Here is an 8,091-nt window from a genome sequence, read left to right as displayed (position 1 = left end):
AATAGTGAGATGGTGTTTTGGTAGGCATAAACCTGTCTTGGAGAAATTGGCAGACTAGCTTCCAGAGAGGATCAGTGATCATTGAAAAAGATACTCCTAAAGTGTTAATCACATTCTTGACATCGTGGACCTCTTTGGACTGCTTCTGTAACAGCTTGAGAATCTCATCATTTGAGAATAACTGTCTGGCTATAACAAAGGGTTTTCCTTTTGTAGGGAAGAGACAAAGCCTTCCCTAACCCTCTACGTGTCAAAACCATGAAAGTACCACGAACTAAGCCCGATTTCTTACTGTATGATGCAAGAAACTCATCACATAGGGCTGGATCATCTAGAATCAAAGGAAGTAAAGCAGGCACAAAAGTTGCAAGCCCTGCTTTCGCGATAGGCTCAAAAGTCAGTAGGGAAGAATAATCCCTACTAATCAATGGACATACTGAACAGGAGGAGGAGCTTGAGGCACCATTCAGATGGAATATACACACACCACAAACACAGACAATTACAGAGAATGCCTACAAAACAACAAAATAGCTATAAAAAAGAAATCAATCAAAATAAGCACACACAGATGTAACTAACCAATTGACCATCCCAAACAACCCACATCTTAGAAAAAATTCGGCATCAGCCCTACACATATGCGATCGAAAGCTTCATGCTATGCAACAAGCAGGCATCCAAGACTCCGTATCAGGCAAAAAAAAAAAACTACAGACCGCACCCATAATCGTATCACACAATCAAACCATAATACCGTAAAAACCTAATCAGGACATAACCAGAACTTTGATAAACAATGTCAGCTTAAAGGACTATACGTACCCATCCCACGAAGCGTATTTATTAAAAAGAAAAAAAAGCGCAGTGAGGGGAATGATTTTAATGAAGGGTTCATTTTAATAAATTATTAACAATGGTTGAAATTTTATTAGGTTGTAAACCTTAATAAGAAAACGGCGGTACATTTTTAAATTGTTAGTTACAATTTATTAATGTGAAACGGTGCTTTTAACAAAACGCGGACTGTGATCCCTAGACTCAGGTCTCTAAATGCATATTCATTGATTAAAAATTTAATGTGTCTGAAGCGCTCTTATTTTTCAACGCATGCATTTTTGCGACGGCTGGTTCGTTTTTATTTAAAAATTAAAGTGCCTCTAAAGTGCACATAGCGCCTGCAAAGTGAACGGCGAGTTGATTTGAATTTATTAGAAAAATGTGTGTTTAGCGCGAGCGCGAGTGGAAAAGTGGGTGAATAAAGTTCATTTTAACAATTAACTGTGGTTAAAAGATGATCAAAAATAAAGAAACCACGAAAAATAGATACCTGGTAGGGGTGTGTATGCAAGAGACTAAGGGTGCACTGAGTAGTCCCAAATGAAAGGAATCCAACAAAAAAGTAAAAACCGACTGAAAAAAATAAAACACCTTAGTGTTTTAAAAAAAAACAAAATAAATATCAAGGCAATGTTGATGGGATCACATTTGGTTTAGGAAATGTTAATTCGTGTTTGGGTGAGATTTTTATTAGTATTTTTTTAAATGTAATTTAGGTGTGTTTTTGTTCTTGTATTTTGTGTGTTTTTTTGTATATTTTTTTAATATTTGAAATTTTTGATTTATTAGAGTATCAATCAAACCTAACTGAAAATGAAACCATCAGGCTTCAATAATGGATTGGTAATTTTTTAATTATTTTGTAATTTGGTAACTTATTTTTGGAATTTAAAATAAAGTTTTTTTTTGAATTTAGATTAAAAGTGTATCATTTAGGTCCAAAAACAATAGGATGATCATGTGCTAAGGTGTTTTTAGCTTAGAAAATATTCCAAAAGCATTCAAATGCATTGATGGAATTTTTTGTGATATTTTGGAATTTAATTCTGATTTTTAGATATTTTTAATGATTTTTTCTCAATTTTAGTGAATTTTAAAAGGATTTTAAATATTGTTATTTTTTTGCAATTAATTCTCTATATTATAATCAATAAGATCAACCAAAAAATTATCCAATTTAGGAAGGAATTTTTCAGTAATTTTTTTATTTTTTAATTGAATTTTTATGACTTTTTAATATTTTAAAGTGTTTTTAGGTATTTTTCTCGGGTTTGTGGTAAATCAAAAGAGATACCCGGGCTACGTGTGAGCAGCTATGTGTGCTCGGGGATGGCACACACTACTGCACGTAGAGAACCAAACGTGTGTTCTCGCGCGTGAACACCCGCGGGCAGCTCTCATACGCACAGGCACACCTGAACGCCCGCGCGAACACACATAGACACGGAACCACCGGGCAGCAAGGGGCGTGTGTGTGGAAGGTGGGGGTAGAGTGGGGTAGGGGTAGGAAAGGGGGCTAGAAGGGGGGAAACTGGGGTTAGGTGAAAAGGGGGATTAAGTTAGGGTGACCAGGGTAGGTTAGGTGACTGAGGGGTAGTGGAGTTAACTAGGTCAGTTAGGTTAGCTAAGTCACATAGTGTAGCTAAGTCATGTAGGGTAGCTAAGCTAAGTAAGTTAGTTAGTTAAGTCAGGTAGGTTAGCTATGCCAGTTAAGTTAGCTAAGTCAATTACTAACTAGAGGAGGGTTAGGAGAAGGAAGGAAGAGGAAGGAGGGGGAAGAGGAGGTTGCAGAGGAGAAGAGGGAGGGAGGGGAGGAGAAGGCGAGAAAGAGGGAGGAAGGGGTGGCGTCGGAGGAGATGAGAAGAAGGAGGGTGGTGGAGAAGGCAAGAAAGAGGGAGGAAGGGGTGGTGAAGGCGAGAAGGCGAGGAAGAGGGAGGAAGGGGTGGCAAAGCAAGGAGGATGGAGGCGAGGAGGATAGAGAGGGAGGAAGGAGGGCCGCGATAGAGGCGAGGAGGATGGAGAGGGAGGAAGGAGGGCCGCGATGGAGGCGAGGGCCGAAGGAGATGAGGAGGATGGAGGCGGAAGGCGGAAGGGAGGGGGGCAACGAGGGAGGAGATGGCCGATGAAGAGGAGAAAGGGCGATTGTGAAGGTGAGGGAGGAAAGGGAACAGCAAGGCGATGGAGGAAGGAATGATGGAGGAGAAGGCCGAACAGGTAAGTAGTTTTTTTAAAAAAGGGTTTTTTTATATAATGTTTTTTTGTTTTTGTTGTAAGTTTTAGTTGAATAATATGGATGGGGCATGGGGGTGTGGGTTTGCGAGTTTGTATTGTTTTGGTTTTTTTTTTTGGGTTTTTAGTTTTGTTTTTTTTTTTAATAGTATGATGTTGTGAGTTGTTGTGTGTTTTGGGGGTTGGGTGGTTTGGGTTTGGTTTTTTTTTTGTTTTTTTTAATTTAAGTGTGTTGTGTTTTGTTTTGTTTGTTTTTGTAGTTTTCTTTATGGGTTTTGGTGTTGTTGTGTTGGGTGTTCTTGTTTTTTGTTTGTTGTTTTTTTTTTTGTGTTTTTGTTTTTGGTTACTTGGGTGTGTGTCTGTTTTGAAATCCATTAAAAGGTGAGCACACCCCCGATTCGCGCGCAGGCGCGGGGCGGGAGTAAAAAAATTTTGCATTGGCGGGATCAGACGAGGCAAGGACGGCGACACGCGAGGCATAGAGGCCACGAGAGCGTCCTGAGGCACTTAAAACAAAAAACATGCGCCTTCACGCGCGTCACGAGAGACGCGGCCACACGTCAAGAGAAATAAAAATTAATAAAACCCAAACCGTACATCGGATCAAAAGATCGTAAAAATGAAAAATATGCCAGGAGACGAGGGGAAGATGATAGAAAAATGCGACACGGGTTCCGAGGCAAAATCAGGGTGTTCACATGGAAAAAACCCAAAAATCGTACCCAAAAAGGGATTCAAAAATTAATATGGAATGATCCGTGCACCAAAATAGAGGACAGTAAAAAGGAAAAATGTCCGAAAAAATATAATCGTCAGGGCTATCACATCAAATCTCAGTTCAGATGGGGTTAGAAGGCGTGCATATGGAAGAAACAAGAAAATGGCGCTAAAAAACACCAATGAAAATTAATAACAAAAAATCTAGATGGCGAAATAGGGCAGAGAAAAAAGAAAAATTATGCAGGAAGGGTGGTCGGACAAGGCGATCCAGTCAGAATGGAAGTCCGAAGAGAAAAGGGTAGGTTCACATGGAAAAAGGGCAAAACAATGCACGAAAAAGACACGAAAGGATAGGGTGCAAAAAGGAAATGTGCCCAAGGGAAGGCGTAGGATAGGGCTGGTACGTTAGATTATTGTTGGGAAGTGAGAAGGATGCGTTCACATAGAAATATATCCAATGAGCGGGAATTGCTTCAAAAATTAATAACTCAAGAACCATCGGTCGGAATAGGGGTTGCTAAAAAGGAAAAATGAGCAGTTCAAAGGGACGAATAGGGCTGTAAGGTTGGATTTGGATTTCGGTGAACGTAGGATGTGTTCACATGCAAAACATCAAAACAAGGGATAAAGGGAAATAGGGAAGGAACGGCCCAAAGGGTGGGATAAAGTTAGATAGGTGGATGGGAAAGGGACCCCATGAGGGCAGAAAGAGGTCATGGCATATATGCGTGATCAACTTGAGGCATATGCAAGGGGTATGCACATCAGATGCGTAGGGACGTGTCCCCACACTTAAAACCTTAACGGACATAATAGATTGATCGACACGGCCACAGACTTGTCAACCGACTAGACACTGGCATCCTCACACTTAAGACATCACATACACTTGCAAACAAAAAAGTAGGGTTAGGAACACTTGGCCCATTTTGCGTATGGTCGAAGGAATCGTCACTGCTAAAGAAGGGTTGGAGTCAGCTACAGGAGAGGTACCACAGCTCGCTCCAGCATTCAGCCAGCATGGCAGGGACCATGCAGCAGCACCCAGGGAGGTAGCTGGTTGATGAAGCCTATCGAGGGAGGTGTCGTTGACGAAAGATAGTCACTCAACTCACGGACACTCAAATGGAATGAGAGATGGAATGAGAGAACAGCCACTCACCCCATAACTTACATCACTCGAGTTAATATTGATGGAAACCTAGATCTCAAACTTGGTTGAGGAATCAACAAGGGAATGGAGCAGAGGGAGTATGCCAGGGTGCACAATTGATGGTGCATCAGTGCGTCCAACCCTGTCTGGCATAGGTGCAAGCAGGAAGGCCACGGAGCCTTGCACCTGTACAGAATAGAGTGATGTGTCCTGTGCTAATGGCAGAGATCCATCCCATGGGTGCAGAGGGAAACATAAACATACCTGACGCCAATTGTTGTAACGTCTCTCAATCCTCATCTCTCAATACTTGATTGAAGAACCATATGTCACACTCAGCCCACCCTCTATCTCATGCTCTGTTGAAAGATACAGAGGGTAGCCCATTCCTAAAACACATTATTGTAATCCTCACTGTCACTTGTGCAGAGGTTGTATATGCCTTGTGCGCATTTGATGGTGCAACTGTGCATTCCATACTGTGTCGGCATACAGTGCAAGAAGGAAGGCCAGGGAGCCTTATGGTGCAGTGCACAGGAACAGATCGTGTGTTGTGCATTGAGAGGCCCATCCCATGCGTGCAACACTCCATTCACAAATCTCGCCTCTCATTTGATTTGAAGGAAAAAACTGGTCATTCACCCCACCCTCTATCTCACGCTCACTGATATATACAGAGGGCAGCCCATACTCACGTCCCCATCCTGTTAGGATGAAAGCTCACATCACTCAAGGGGTTGGTGATGAAGATCATGTCGGCTGTTGTTGTCAGCAAGATCTTGAAGATGAGGCGTACCTAGGGAGGCAGCCAACAAGTCTCGTACTTCAATGATTTGTAAGAAAGGTCATCTGTTAAGAAGGACAGATGGACTGATATTGCAGAGACAGTGCACCAAGGGAGGTGGCTTCAAATTACTTGCTGGAAAGGTTTTGCTGGTGAGTCAGCTATCCTTATAACAGGGAATTTCTTCCTTTTTTCCCATAACAGTTTTGTTTTTATTTCTTTCTTTCTTTCTTTCTTTTTTCTTTTTTTTTCATTAAGAAAGAGAATGGTAGAAATACCATGTGTCAGGACCAACCTCGCCACCTTGTTAGATCAGACGAGAAGAGAACAATGTCGGGTTGAGAGGTATTTGTGAGGGGCTAGCAGAACGAGCCCGTCTCATGAAGAGAATCATAAGGGCTATCAGAAGCACAAAGAGAAGGATGGTGTGACGCCCAAAAGGGAGACAGTAGGTCGATTGTGATTGTCAAGATCCCCAGGGAGGGAAGTACTTCTTCAGACGATAGCCATTCATCAGGAAAGGATCATCAGAGGCATCAACGGTTTGCACCTGAACAGAGCTATTAGGATTTACAGCAAGTACCTTGTATGGGCCCATCCACCGTTGTTGAAGCTTGCTAGAAAACTTGCCAAATCTCGAATCATAGGCTAGGACAATATCACCTTCTTTGAACTCCTTGTGCTTGATGAAACTATCATGATAGGCCTTGTGTCGTGCTTGAGTGGTTTCCATGCACGGTAGGGTCATCCACCGTATCTCATCCAAGCATTCCAATTGTAGGAGGCGTGTTGCAGTGACTCATCATCTCCCAAGCGTTATTTAACTACCACTCGCAAAGAGGACAATTCCAGTTCAACAGGGAAGACGGCTTCTGTACCGTACACTAGCTAGAAAGGGGTCTGTCCTATAGCTGCCTTATGGGAGGTTCTGTATGCCCAGAGGGCCTTTGTAAGTCGATCATCCCAGTTGTGATGATGTGCGGAAATCTTCTTGTTAGGATCGAGCAAAGGATGCGATTGGTGACTTCAACTTGGCTGTTGGCTCTGGGGTAGTAAGGAGTGGACTTGCGATTATATAGCTCTATCAGCTCCTCCATGATTTTATTAAGGAAATGAGTACCTCTGTCACTTACCAGCTTGAGGGGACTTCCAAAACGGGTGATAATATTCTCGTACATGAACAGAGCTACGATGTTACCATCGTCCCGCTTCAAAGCTTTAGCTTCACACCACTTTGTGACATAATCCGTACATACTAAGATGTAGCTGTTCTGTTTTCGTCTGGTGGGTGGATCAATGGGACCCACAAAATCAATCCCCCACTTCTCGAACGGCTTAAGGGGAAGAATAGGTTGCAGTGGCATGGCACTTGTTTTGGTGGGTTTCCCCATTCGCTGACAAGCATCACATCTCTTGCAATAGTCATATGCATCCTTGTGGAGGGTCGGCCACCAATATCCCGCTAACAGAGCCTTCCTAGCTGTCGCTTCTCCTGCAAAGTGTCCACCACATGGTTCATCATGGCATGCTTTCAATACTATGCCGATTTCATCCCATGCAACACATCTTCGCAGCACTTTATCTTTGCCTCTCTTGTACAGTGCACTGCCTAGCAAAGTGTAGGGGACTGATTCTAACAAAAGCTTCTTCTTCTCACGGCTTGAGATGCTAGGAGGATACTGTTGAATTTCCAAGAGGTTGGCTATCTTTGCATACCAAGGAGTAACTGTTTCAACTAGAAACAAGGAAGCATCAGGAAGGTCTGGATCATCATGTTCCTCTTTTGCAGTTTAAGGGATCCGTGATAGATGATCGGCTAGGACACGGGAACAGCCAGGCTTAGTGACCACTTCAAAATCGAACTCCTGGAATAGGAGCAACCATCTCATCAATCATCATTTAACATCTGCTTTGTTCATCAGGAAGGACAAGGCTTCATGATCCATGTAGAACTTAAAATGCATTGACAATAGATAGTGTCGAAACTTCTCCAGTGAAACACCATTGCCAAGCACTCAAGCTCTGTCACTGTATAGTTCCGTTCCCTATCAGTGACATTTTGGCTTGCATAATATATTGGTTGATCTAATTTAGAGGGGCCCTTTTGACATAGGACAACACCTAGCCCTTCAACTAATGCATCTGTGTGCACATGAAACTCCTTCGTCCAATCAAGAGGCTGTAAGATAGGTGCTTGTATAAGGCACTATTTTAGGGTATTAAAGGCTTCTTCACAGTCATCAGTCCAAAGAAAATCCACATCTTTCCTTAGGATCTTGTGCAGAGGGGCCACCTTGGTTGCAAAATGTGCAATAAATCTTTTGTAGTAGCCCACATGGCCAAGAAATCCTCTCAATTGCTTGAG

The sequence above is a fragment of the Lygodium microphyllum genome, chromosome 24 (assembly GCF_053477565.2).
Source record: "Lygodium microphyllum isolate KBCC chromosome 24, Lygodium_microphyllum_v1.1.10, whole genome shotgun sequence".
Classification (NCBI taxonomy): domain Eukaryota; kingdom Viridiplantae; phylum Streptophyta; class Polypodiopsida; order Schizaeales; family Lygodiaceae; genus Lygodium; species Lygodium microphyllum.
Note: the sequence above shows the minus strand (reverse complement) of the source record.